At 38.1% G+C, this 14,484-nt stretch overlaps 1 protein-coding gene across 5 annotated transcripts in view; it reads right to left on the reverse strand.

The window, feature by feature from the left end:
• The window catches only part of RGS7 (regulator of G protein signaling 7), a 375,770-nt gene that overhangs the window by 187,186 nt on the left and 174,100 nt on the right, over positions 1-14,484 (reverse strand). The window lies entirely within an intron of this gene.

The following is a 14,484-nucleotide window of genomic DNA, read 5'->3' on the forward strand; positions in this document are numbered from 1 at the left end:
CAGGATGTTGATTGTTTGGAAGGTAATAATTCATTCAGCTGTGTAAATTTTCAAAATGCTGGCACATTTTATTATGCAACACAAAAATGACATTCATTGATATCACAATATCACTATTGGGAAGCTGTCAGTCTGAGCACAACCATTACAAGTTTCCAACATTTTTAAAAAGTCTAAACTATAACACTGGCAACACATAATGTATATTTCCCTCTAAGCCTCATGTTTGTTCATGAAAAAATAAAAACTGAGTGAGTGCTATGGCACAGATATTTAACTTCCGCTTGGGATACCAATATCCCGTACTGGAGTTTGGAGACCTGGAGCCTTTACTTACAACCCAAGTTCCTGCCATACATCCTGGGAGGCAGCATTTATCTCCAGTTGTTCTCTTAGATCACAATGACATTTCTTGAAAAAAAAAAAAAAAAAAAACAGGCTCAAGCTTGCAACTCAAAAGGGAGTTATTTTCGCAATAACCTTTCTACTTCATGCTTCATCTTTATTTTTTTTTCAATAATTTCTCCCACACTTTGATCAGAGTGATGTGTTGCAAATAAATCTAGTTAATTTGCTCTCTCTTTCAAAATATTTGGGTGGTTCTCTTTTGTTTGTGTGGCATATAGAATCTGCATCCCAATCCAAGACAATCTGTGCCCAACACAATCTGCATCCCTCTTTCCTTCTCACACTGCGGTTTTCAGTCATTTGGCACAGTGAATCATTCACATAGTTCCTAGCCTTGGCATGGCCTGCCTATCTGCCTGGGGAAAATCAGCATATCCTGACTCAAGCACCAATGGAGTGAGGACCCTTCTCTCACACACCGTTCTCTCTACGTGTATCTTTCAGAGTATCACCTAGCACCTTATACTGTATTGTTAGTTTATCTGTCTCTTTTTTGAAGTGTGACTTCTTAGGGATGGAAGGTATAATAAGCAAGAATATAGAGGATACATACTCTTAATTACCCAGAATATATATGAGTCCATATCACACACCTTGTTGCCTCATTGAGTGAGCAAGTCACACATCTCCTGAAGTTCCTTGTGCTTCCTGTACATAATCAGAACTGGCTTTGGGCAGTGAAAAGCCAGGACCTTTAAACAGAGCAAAATAGTGATAGCTGACTGATCAAGATATGGGCTATTTCTGATACTATGGCAACAGGCTGCAGAATCTGGTGTCCAGAATTTAAAGAAAGAAGCAGACAGGAGTTGTAAAACAAGGGGAATACAATTTGATTAACTAAGCTGGTTTCATATTACAGGTTGACTTTGCAGAGAGACCAAGGGCACAGACCCCACATGTATATATACTTAAATCTCAGTAGAAAGCTTTGATTCTGGGCCTAATGTGTTCATTCTCCATGAACACTTCTCTCTGCATGTTGATCTCAAAACAGGCAGCATCCTTTACTGCATGATGCAGTCTTGCCCAGTCCATCTGTGTTTCCCTTCATCCTGAAGGGTATCTAGAGAACAGATTCAGACAGCTAATAGATGATAACAGGAAAAGGGATTCAGTGGCCAAATGTTTTGTGGAATATTAGGTGAAAAAAATAAAAGCTTTGAACAGATGTCTCCATTATAAGACTTCCTTAGTTCTCTAATTTGCACCAAAGATCCCTGAAATGGAACTATGGTTTGCAGTGCTTCCAAGACACCGCAGTTACAGAAACTTGTTTCATCGGAGAATTTCATGAGCTTAGCTCCAGGACCACTCAGTTGCAGGGACCCAGAACTATATATGTATATAGGTTAGGGTAATGAGAAAACAACAGAAAGGAGCAGCAACAATGTGTCATTTGGAAATCCGTAATTGGTGCAGTCACCCATAAGATGTGAAGAGCAATGGCTTGGCTTTACATTATAAGGCTTTTTGGGAAGGGGCAGTGTTTGGACACTAACAGGAGTCCACACTACCCTGAATCTTTGGTCCTGATCAACTTGCAACTTTGAGATATGCAGAAAAAATATTATATACTGATTCCCCTCTTCTGTAATTGTTAATTCTTTTTCTAAAGGTAATTATTAAGTTCTGTTCCAGGACTGCTCCATTACTTCTTACAAATCACTTTGGCAAATCCTTTCTTATGCAGATGACATTGCCTCATTCAGTGCAATTGTTCTATGGTTTCACTCTAAAGTTATTCAACCGCTTGGCACTTCATTCATCCTGCTGGGGAGTTGAAAGAAGCAGCAGCAAAATAAATAAAAAGGGCATATGACCTTCCATCAGTATGTGCAGCATTCCTTAGCATTCTCACTGCTCTGAGCCATTCAAATGCCTCACTTGTAGCAAGCATTAGATACTCAATAAACAATCATCAAATAAATGAAAAAAAAAAGATCCTGACGTTCCCCATTCACAGAAGCCTCTGTAACTCAACATCCTTAATCTCATAAGTGTCAATGATCCCTGAAGGACTATAAAAATTGGAAGATCCATTAGGTCTCTTGTACAGTTATATGCTGCAAATTCTTGGTCCTTTGTCTCCACAGTCCCTTCAGTTTATGGGCCTTAAATATGGGGGGATCAACAGCTCCCTCTTCCTTATCAGTCCTCCATTATCCAAGCCAATTCCAAATTCTGTTTTGATTCTAGTATTACTACTCTTTTCCATAATGCAGTATATATAGTGGTCCCTCTGTTCCCTTTCCTTTCCTCCCTCCCCCATTCTTTCTCCCACATTATCATAGAGGTATAGTCCTTTAGTAATATAAGTCTAACATTGTGGTATTTAAGAGTATCATGGCATTAATGTAGCAATGGTAGAAAGTCTAGCATTCCACTGTCAAGGTATATTTAACTGTTTCACTGGGCATCCTTCTTTTATTCAGAAGTAGAGATGCCTATTATAATTCATCTTCACTTGCCAGTATGTTAGTCTCCATTATAGAGTTCATCCATGAATACACACACACACACACACACACACACACACACACACACACACATTTACCTATGGATCTATTAGCTTTATAATTTGCATGGAGGTTGTTTTATATGAGCAATAACATATGCTATATGTCCTTTTGGGATTGGCTTATTTTACTGAGCTTAATGGCCTCCAGGCGGGACCATTTTGTTGCACATGGAAGGATTTGATTATTTTTATTGCTGTGTAGTATTCCACAGAATAGATGCACCAAAGTTTCTTTATCCATTCCTCTTTACATGGGCAACTGGATTGTTTCCATGTCTTCACTCTTGTGCTGCTATAAATAAGAGGCTGCCGCTCACTTTTTCATACACAAGTTTCACTTCCTTTGGAGATATTCCCAGGAGTTGGATACTTGGATCATTATCATAGATTTGTTTTCAATACTACCTCAACAATACCTCTAAAATCCAACTTCTCCTTCTGTTCATGAAATAATTGCCTTCAATCAGCGACAAGTGACCTAAGCAGAAGAAAGCTACTCTTCCCTCTTCTCTAAGTATGATCAGCATCTTGGCAAGTGTCAGGTAAGAGAATATGACTTTAAGTTTAATATCAAAAAAGACTTGATAGTCCTTAACTTCATTATGGTGTCAATGTCTGTCAAGGCAGCATTGGGATCATCCCTCACTCATATCCTAAGACACAGCCGGCCCTTGATAAAGCAGGAGAACATAGGATCCTTGGGAAGGGCTGGACCACAAACAAAGAAAAGTGGAGCTGATACGGGCAAGCTCAGTAATCTTTCTAACAGTTACTACTTAAATACATCGCTCATTTTCCTGATCAAAGGTTAACCTAGAGGTGATGTTAAACCAGAAGTGTACTTAGAGAATACAGCTCTCAATCAGCTAGAAGTGGAGCAAAAATGCCTTCTTCTACCAAGCTTTTTGGAAGGATTAATCAAAAGAGAAAAGAGTGGATTGATGACACCCTTGGTGTCCTCTCAGAATTTTATCTCATTCTTTTGGAAGACTGGTATAAGATTAGGGATCATAATCTTCAGAAAAATAGAAAAAAATCTGTTCCATTAACATGTAATATCAAGTGGGAACCAAAAGTAATGTGTTGCCACCACTCTCACTGTCTCATAAGGTAAAGATACAGAATGGAGCTAGCTGTGTTGTGGCAGAAGATGCCAACAGATAGGGAAGAGTCCATTTGTGCCTAAAGGGTTCCGAGGAAGCTGAGCTGACCATACAGAACTGCCGTGACACACCTGGTATTACTCAGGAGACCTCAAGAAGCAGCAACAGGATATTACAGAGAGCTACTGATGGCTACACACAAACCAAATCATCCCTGTAACAACAGATGGGTAAAACCTGAAAAACCTCAGTTATATAAAGAAGGGGCAAGAGACATGCTCAGCAAAAAAAAAAAAAATTTCCCAACCAAGTGAATTCCTTCTTTGGCAAAAAAATTCCCCTGCCAGCTGTTGGAAGAATAAAACAATTTCTCTTTTCCCAATTCAAAGAAATTTGTGCACACAATAAGCATAGAAAACAACTATACAAATCAAGATTACTCCAAGCTGGGTCCTCTTCTGTTGTTAGCCATTGTGGAAACCTGAGACTAAGGGAGACACTGCACTCCTATCTTACCTCTCAAGAACTAGGCAGGAATGCTTGCTGCTTCTTCTACTACAAACGGCTCATTTCTTCTTAGGAACTGAAAGTGCCTTTAGATATTAATTCACCATTTGCACAGTTCCTAAAGTTGGAATAAGTGCCTTCCCTCCAATGCACACATGGAGAAGACAGATGTAAATAACTTACGTGACACCTAAGATTTCTCCCACAGGATACACCAGCCAGACCCTCATCTGGGTTCTCGAGTTTTGGCTAGAAGCCTACGATGCCTCACAAAGAGTTTCTAAATGAGATTGCTTTTGCTCTCCAAAGCACTGATAATAGAGGGTTCTGCATTTATACCCATTGAGAGGTAGTAGAGCTCAGGAATTTAAACAACAGACATGAGAGTGCACTGGTCTACGTAAAAATACTGGCTCTGCCACTATAGTTTCTGATATGGGGAACAATATTCAGCATCGTGATGCCTCAAGCTCAGTATCTGAAAAACAGCAATGATAAATAATAGTATCCACCTCACAGGGCTATTATAAGGAATGAATGAGTTTATACCTTCCCACCCTAAAACCCTCATACACCCACCAAAGAGCTTAGGAAAGAGCCTGATACAGAAAAACACTACATAATGGTTAGCTATAATTATTTTCAAATTGTACATTCTGTATTTAGTGATCCTAAGCTGACTTTTTTGTCTTGATGACAGCATTGTCTAACTGTAGAAATCAACCTTGCAAAATCCCAGGCATATGATTAAATCTGATGTATTAATCTTGTTCACTTACCTTCTTGCCTTTCTTTCGGAAATATTTACTGTCTACTGTGTGAAAAAGTACAATATAATCCAGAAGAAACATCTAATTCTACTTGAAACTATCAGAACAGCCTTCACTGAGGAGGTGACAATTTAATAGTGTCGTGAAGGATATATTGTAGTTTACCAATTAATGACTATATACAATGTTAGGGAAACTTTCAGGGAAACTTTCAGGGATACATATTTTAAGCTCATATACAATCATAGGAAATAGCCATAAGCTAGTGGTAGGTGTGTTTCAACCACTTCAATGACTGAGACAACAAAGAAAATTCAATTCTATTAATCTGTAAATCAATGATTAAAAGTCAATAGTCCTCACTAAATAGTCATGTGGAAATAATAAATTTCCTTTTAATCAGTTAAAATTAAAGTAAACAGAATTAAATGTTGATTCCAACTATAGGATATATGTGTATGTATGTAGACATAAAGCAGCTTGAAACTATTCTCTGCAAATGAATTAATATGCTTCACAAAACTGATGACAAATACCAAGTGAATATTACAAAATTAATGTTTTAAGATGTACTTGAATATATTTTAAGGGTATTATTTAAAAATAATCTGTCCATGTGGTGAGTGGGACAGGTCAAGCTGAACCATTTTTGGTGTAGAATGTCCCAATTGTAGAACCACACATAAAAATTAAGATCTGCCATCTACATTTTGCCATTCTAACACTATCACATCGAAGTAATGATGAAACTGAATTGCCTGTGCATATTTTATAATCAGCACTCGGGTCTACATGCCTGAAGCAATCACTAGGGTAAAACTACATGCCGAGAGTTAGAACCCCTGGCAGCAACTGAATACTTCAGACTGGGTTCTGAATGCCCTTGAAAACGGAACCATGACCACTGCTTGATTAGCCTTGAAAGGGAGGAAAAGCTGAGGTAGTGGAGCAAACCTGTCTATGCCAGCAAGAACCCACTTGATAGCCACTTTGACATCGAAAGCCCCTAAAACAATACACTTCACCAGATGTTCCTTAAATTTTCCCAGGATTAATTTGAGAGTTAATTATCCATTTTAAGTGATTATCAACAGCAACAAAAAGCACTAGGCTCTGAACCAATCCTTTTAATTGTATTTCAGACCATTGTTCATTTCCACTTTTAAGAACTAGAATTGTTTTGACATGTTTTAAAAAAAAAGTCCTGGAATGAATCTGTTAGTCTGCTTGGCAACATTTGAAGTAAGTAATTACTGCAACAAACCCTGCCAGCAGCTTTCAATTGTTCATGTCTGCTGGTAAGAAGAGCAATGATAAGAAAAATGGTAATGTAATGACTTCATGCCAGCAAAGTATATTTCTGAGTCAATAGCCTTTATTTTTGCGAAGTATAGAACTGTGAGCAGCAAACAGTGGAAAAACCTACTGAGCTAAAGCACAAAAGATTTAGACTTTGCAAGCCACTTAATTCCTTCAGCACTGTGTTCCTACCAGAACCATTAAGAGTTTGGATTGGGTGTTTTGTTTGTGTTCTTTCTGTTGGGTTTTCTTCCTAATCTAATCAAAGGCTACAACTTTTTCTCTTTCCTATCTACCCTTAAGAACAGGTGTTATGCAAAAATCCTAAAAAAAAATCCAAACATTTATTACACAATTGAAAGAAGCAGCCAGATAATAAATACTGCTCTTGAAGAACTGGTGATACGTGACAGTGATGACAGTAATATGGAAGCCAACTCTCACGGAAGTACAGGGCTATATTTACTGCCAGTTGGAAGAATTAACTCTTTATAAAGAATCAAGTGACTCATTAAAAAAATGAGTAAGATGTTTTTATCCTTTGGACTTTAATCTCTGTGCCTTAAGAACAAAAACACTTTTCCAGAATCACACATGAGTCACGCTGATTCTCAAATTAAACTCCTCACAGTATTGGAGAAGGAAACCAAATGATGAATTGGAAATGTAAGGGATTCTGACCTTCTGCACATTCACTTGACTCTAACGAAATGAGGATATTGTTTCATTCTTTCTAGAACAGTCCTCAAATGTAGGCCTGAATCAGAATTCTCCCAGAAATAAAGCACAGATTCTTAGGGCCCCCACGGAGAGTTTCCTAGTCAGTAAAAAGATGGCAGCAGCTGAAAAGAAACTCATTTAACAATTTTACAGATTTTCCTGTATGATATTTCTGATCCAAGGCTACGTTTTTGAACTACTGTTCTAGAAAATTAGTAAAACCTAGTGGATGGGAAAAGGGGATTATGTTTTTAGTGTGTGGAACTTGAGAGCAGTGATGAAATATTGAAAAAGTAAAAATAAGACACCTAAACCATCATGCATTAGGAAAAAAAATTTTAAAGCATGATAGACCTCACTTTCCCCTCTGTTTTTATTATTCATTCATTCAAATCAGACAGGCAGAGACAAACAGTTGCTATTTGCTGGTTGAATTCCCAAATGCTTGCAACAGGTGGGACTGGGCAGTGCTGAAGCTGGGAACTAGGAGCCTCATTCAGGTGTTCCACGTGGGTAGGAAGAGATCCAACTATGTGAATCACCACTTGGAGCCCCCCAGAACCTACTAAGAAGCTGGAACTGGGAACCTGAACTAAGAATCCAGTCCAGGCACTCTAATGGGGGTCCTGCCTGCCCACCTTAACCTGTAGACTAAACATCCACCTATCTTTGTATGATTCTAAGATGAAGCTGTACAAATGCACAAGCTGGAGTTGATTATGAGTAATATGTGATGCTATTTCATTGATTGCGAATAAAAAGGAAACAAAATCTTTGGCTCCCTTTTGCTAGCTACCCCATAACATAATGCAGAAAAAAAATTTTTTTGAACCAAGCAAAAAATGAAAGACATTCTGCTAATGGTCAGCCTTATTACAACAGCTGGAATCACATTACATACCTTGTTAGGAAAAGATGATGCTTAAAAATACAGCCAACTAAATGTGGCATCAGCATCCATTCTAAATGAAAAATGTGACAGTTTGGACTTAATACAAAGTGGAAATGGAGTGTAGACCTCTCTCAGGGGACTACCCAGATCCACAGGCCAGGATTTCTGTTTACTTTTTTGTTAATAACAAAGTCCCATAACTGAAAGTCACATAACTGAAGTTTTTTTGAAAGCTTGCCTTTATAATGACACCCAAGTTGCTTTGATACAACATACACAGAGATAATTAAAACCTAAGATAATTGAGTGAGGGACCAACAGCTTGTTCATTCAACTGGAAATGCATGAGAAACCATTTGAATTTCACAGAAACTTGAATTAATTCTCCCTTTCCACATGGAGAGTGGAGCTCTAAAAAACATGTTCTCATGATCTATTTAGTATTCCATCTTTTCATGATAAACCTTTGTTATGAATTTTTTAAAGAATCATTATGCACAGACCTTTAAGATTGCTGCTAATTATTGCTTTATGATACAGTTCCATGGGCTCTGGGTTTTCCCATCACTCTCTCAAGCTCCCTCCTCCCCCTATTGATTTCCCATTTAGTATTATAATGGGTTGTCCTACATGAACAGAAATAAGTCCATCATTCCGCAATTGAAGCATTTCCCAACATTGTAGGCACAGACAATGTTGGAGAATCCAGCATCCTACTGTCAGGATATATTCAACTGTTTCACTTGGAGTTCATCTTTGGTCTGGATGTAGAGAGACATACTGGACTATGTCTCCACACCTGGACATGTTAGGCACTTCTACACTTCTATTATACAGCCCCTAAATACAAAGCCAGAAAATAGTCCACAACAGGGAGAAAAACAAAAAAATGTTCATCGACATGAGTTTAAACAACATGCTGCAGAATTACCAATGCATCACTCAAGTAATGAAAATAAAAACCTTCTTGTAGAAATTGATGCTACTGCATGACCCACGTGGCACTGCAGAAATGATAATAAAAACAAGCACATCATTATCCACAAGATGTAGCAAAAACAGTGTTGGAAGGGACATCTACAATCTCAGAAGCTTGCAAGCAATCACAAAGTCTTGGATGATCAATTAATGAATCACAAGGACTTACTGGAAAAGATACAAATGACTAGGAAGTGCGAAAAGGTAAAATTCACAGCAAAAATAATTAGATTCGATATCAAAAATTATCCAGAGATGTTTTTAAAAATTTGACCTAAAAATAAATTTCTTTTAATTTTATTTTTCATGAACTCTTTAAATTACCCCTGTAAAATTGTTCTAGAATTAAAATGAGTTAACAGTAATCAAATGCAAAGTGATAAATTTGGTGAATGAGGAAGAAATTTGGAGAATTTTGAAAATGGAGTGGCCTTGACATGACTGTCCACATACCTACTCCACAGAACCAGAAGTTACTCTTAAGTTTATAAAAACCCAGACAGTATAGCATCCTAAAATTTTCAGAGGACTGCAGATCACAGAAGGTAACTGGGTGAAAATTGAAGTCATTTCTGGGATTCCTTTCTGCTTTGTGATCCACTCCTTTGAGCAAACAATAGCACTGTATTTATTTGTGGAGATATGGGCTCAAAGTCCAGGGTTCCTGGGCTTGACAAAAATTCTTATGGGGAGGGGAAGCTGAGTAATGATAGGAACATAGTCAATGATAGGAAGATAGCCGAGTTTGCAAGTGCTGAATCATTGTGACTGCAGGCTGCAGAATGATGGCCCACCACAAGAATGTCCACTGGCATATTTCATAATAAATCCCCACCAAGGCCACCAATTCCTCTTCTGTGTCTGTAAAATGCCAAAACACTCCCTCTCTATACATAAAGTATTAGAACACCAATAAAAACATTGAATAGTCAGTAACCAGCACCTACCTGAGGGATACTGCATGGTGGCAAACACCCACAAGTGTCATTCTGTCTCGATGAGCTTTCTTATTTTTCTTATTTATTTTTTATTTTTTCTTAGTTCTTATATTTCTTATTTATTTATTTAAAAGGCATAGTGACAGAGTAGCAACACACACACAATCTTGCACCTGATAATTCATTTCCAAATGGCCAAATAGTCAGATTTAATCTAAGTAACACCAAAGCTAGGAGCTCCATTCTGATTTTCCACATCAGTGCCAGGCTACCAAGTACTTGGATTGTCACTTCCTGGCTTCCCACGTGTACTTGAAAGAAGTGGAACCTGATGTAGAGCAACTTGAATTCAGTTTGGTGTCCGTGTTAAAAGCGGTGTGTTAAAATGTTGGGCCATGGTACTGGCTTCTCAGTGAGCTTTCTAGTAAAATTTTGAGCATGTACTAGCTTACTTTAAATAATACGGAAACTAATTCCCTAACAAAAATACATGCTTAAAGCTCTGCATTATATCACAGTAGGTTAAGCTACAGCCTGCATTGCTGGCATCCTATACAGGTGCTGCTTTGAGATCCTGTTGTACCACTTCCAATGCAGCTGCATGCTAATGCACCCAGGAAAGCAATGGGATATGTGCCAACTTTTTGGTTGCTACACCCCATTGGGAAGTTCAGGTGAAACCCCAAGCTCCTGGCTTCAGCATGAAGCAGTGCCAGCTGTGGCAGCCATTTGGGGATAAACCAACTAATGAAAGATATCCCTTTCTATCTCTCCCTTGCTCTCTGTAACTGTCTTTCAAAACAAATTTTGTAAAAATATACACTTGAAAAATGAGAAAATGTTCTGACTACAAATATAAAAATCATGGAAATGGAATATTATTCACTTAATACATACTTTTTCTTGTAGAGAAATAAAATACATCCAGTTCCATCTTCCAAGTTCACCAATCCATTCATTAACTGGTCAGTGGAGCTGCTTCCATTTTCTGATTATCTGAAAATGGTCATCACTTCTATTCTTAAAGAACAGAAGAAAACTGCAGGTCTTGTTTTCACCTCACTTTGCTTTTCAGTTGATTGGGGGCTGTTAAACATCAAATGTGTTTCTAAATGTATGAGTGAAAGACAAAGCACACATGGCAATTATATTACTCTTACTCAGTATTCCAATGCTTGAACATCAGAGTATTTTTCCTCCACTTTGCATACAAGATTTCCATAGCCGAGTCGGAGGACGTCAAGGTGAAACTTTTGCTAATCTCTTGGTTGTCTGGATGACCCTTGGACAAGGGCCATTGAAGTGCACAATATAGTGTAAACATGACTGACAATGTGTTTTATGTTTAGTTGCTAGGACCAGTTTGAGGACAGTTCCTAAATCCCTAAAGGCTCCATCTAGGCTATTTTCTTCAGGAAGATTTCTTGTACCCTAGATCCTCATCTCATCTCATCCCTTAAATACTGGATTTATAGGTTTTTTTTCAAATCTTACTCCATTTTTAAAGCTAGTTATTTATTTTTTATTGGAAAGGCAGATATATGGAGTGAAGAATATACAAAAAGATCTTCCATTCATTGGTTCACTCCCCAAAAGGCCACAATGGACAGAACTGAGCTGACCTGAAGCCAGAAGTTTCTTCAGGGTCTCCCATGTGGGAAAAAGTGTCCAGGGCTTTGGGCCACCCTCTGCTGATTTTCCAGGCCACAAGCAGGAAATTATACCCATATGGGAATCTGCTATTTAGAGGCGGAGGAATAGCCAATTGAGCCATCCTGCCATCATCAAAGCTCTGTCTTATTGGCATTTATTTTTCTTTTTCTCCTTTTCTATAAGTTCCTGGAGGAAAGCAGTTGTGTTCCTTGGTTTTTTGTTTATTTGTTTGTTTTTCATTTCCAGAGTTTAAGCCCTAACACAAAATTACATGAAAATAATTCAAATGAATCATGATTGAATAATAAAAGAAACACTGAGCCCATTATTCCTAAGTTAAACTATATGCAATGGTATTGTTACCTCTATGCAATGTATTTTAATTATTACTACATTTGGGATTAAAAATTCTCCATGATTCTGAACTTCCTAATTTTATATTCACCATCAAATCATAAAAACTCAACTGCCATAATTTCTCAGTGACTCCACTCACCCTGCCATTCAAGCTTGGGGACATTGAAATATGCACAGTTCTAAATGCAATGTGTTGCAACTGGCACAAACTTGCTCTTCAGAGCTGATTCTTAAATTCTTAAGAATTGTAAAATTATCTGTTAAACAACTGAAAACTTCAAATTGGTGATGGCAGCTTGGCCCCTCACTCAAATAAATTTTTTTTCTAATGAAAGAAATGCGGATCCAATCATTTGAAAAAATGCTATGCACTGACTCAAAAAAATTAGAACAAACTAAAACAAAATCAAAATTTATATTAAAGAGATAGAAGATACAACACCAATAATAAGTGAGAGATGTCAGAATGGAAAATACTGCAGCTAACCAAAATTATGGAGTAGGACTAATAGAGCTAGGTTGGCTAAATGCAGCTAAATACTCCACATGTCTATAAGATGGCCACAGGAGAGAAGCACAGTGCACAGCAGAGGGAGGTCCCCAACTCGCTTGGACCTGACTCCTAGGAACCTGCCTACTTGAAGCATCACATCTATTTAGCTAAGCCAGCTATGGTAAGAACCTGGGATACTTAAATTTTGGTTATTAACATAATCACACAGCCAAGCTTCCTCTTCATTTCACTTATCTAGCTTATTTTCTGAATCCTTTACTTTAAAACTTCATCACCATATTGACTTACTATTTGAAACTTTCTTCAAAAGTATTCCTTAAAAAGCATTGGAAGCTATTTTCATCTCTCTCAAAAGCTTAGTTTTCCTCCATAATATGCTGTTTTAAAAATGACAAATCTCTATAATCCAGATTAGGGCTAAACCAATGCACTTGACATTAGGAAAAGTATCAACTTCAGGCTTGTTCTAATAACTCAGAATACAAACTCATGAGTAACACGCAGCTATGAATCCAAAGGAAGCAAATTGTCATCAAAAATTAAAAGTATTCCAAAATACTGTTCTTACTGGCTTGCCTGAAAGACAGTTCATGTAAATACAATGACAATATGTGTCAAACTTCTACTTCACATTGAGTTGAGTGGGTTAACTTAAAGTTTTTTACCAGCACACCTCCTATTGGTTTAAGTGAAGCATGAGTGTGTGATGGCCAGAACCAGGATGGGCTGCAGTACTCATTGGTTCCAGTGGAGGTCGGGGCTGAGAATAGAACCAGCCCAGCAGTTGCAACCACCAGCCGATCGGGGTGATGGACTGTGGTGGGCACTGTGCTTACTAGTAGTGCATGTAGGAGCCTGGACTGGGAACACCTCAGAGTTTCTTTGGGGATTCCCCTGAACAAAATGGAGGAATCAAAACATTAACCAAGAAAAGATGGAAGATGGAGTAGATCAATCAACCACCTCAGCTATATGTTTGCAGCGGAAAACTGGACAAGGGGAAACTCTAAGATGGACTATGTCAATCAGTGGACTCTGCACCAGTCTCATCGTACCTGGATTGCTGCTGATGATATGTTGGAGCTTCTAATTGATCGAGGTGATGCTCTGCTGGCTCTGCCCTCAGACCTGAGAGGGCCTCCCTAAGAGGTCGTTGAATTTGGTCAATGGGACGCTGGACTCTATGTATGGTGTATGCTTGCAATGAGGGAATCCCAGAACAACTTGAGCTGTGGCTATGCAACAGGATGGAAGAATCCACCAGGGGGGGGAGGGTTTGGGGTGAAGGGGGGAGAATCCCAGTACCTATGAATTGTCTCACGTAATACATTGTAATTAATGGAGAAAAAATAATAAAAAAAAGAACTCCAAAAAAAAAAAAAAAGATTTTTCCCTATTTCCTTCCTTCCTCTTACTATCCCTGCTACAGTTGGAATGTCCCCTCCAAAACCCCATGCGTAAATTTCATTGCCAAGTAACATTATAATCAAGCGGGACCATCAGGAAATGATTAGGTTGTGAGAGTACTGCCCTCAGGAACTACTCAGTGTCATTATCAGGGAAGTGATTTCCAGATTTTAAAAAAAAAGGTTCAGGTTTTTTTTCTTCTCTTGCCATATGATATCTTGCCATCGTGTTATGGCACAGCAGGAAAATTAATCAGCTGCACTCCCTCATTTACTAGCCTTGAGAACTATGCATCAAATAGGCTTATATTGTTTATTAATTACTCAAGCTGTAGTATTTTATATAAGCACACAACATGTACCAAGATAGAAAATTAGTACTGAGAAATGGGGCTGTTGTTATCATAAGTACTCAAAA

This window comes from Ochotona princeps, chromosome 10 (assembly GCF_030435755.1).
Source record: "Ochotona princeps isolate mOchPri1 chromosome 10, mOchPri1.hap1, whole genome shotgun sequence".
Lineage (NCBI taxonomy): Eukaryota > Metazoa > Chordata > Mammalia > Lagomorpha > Ochotonidae > Ochotona > Ochotona princeps.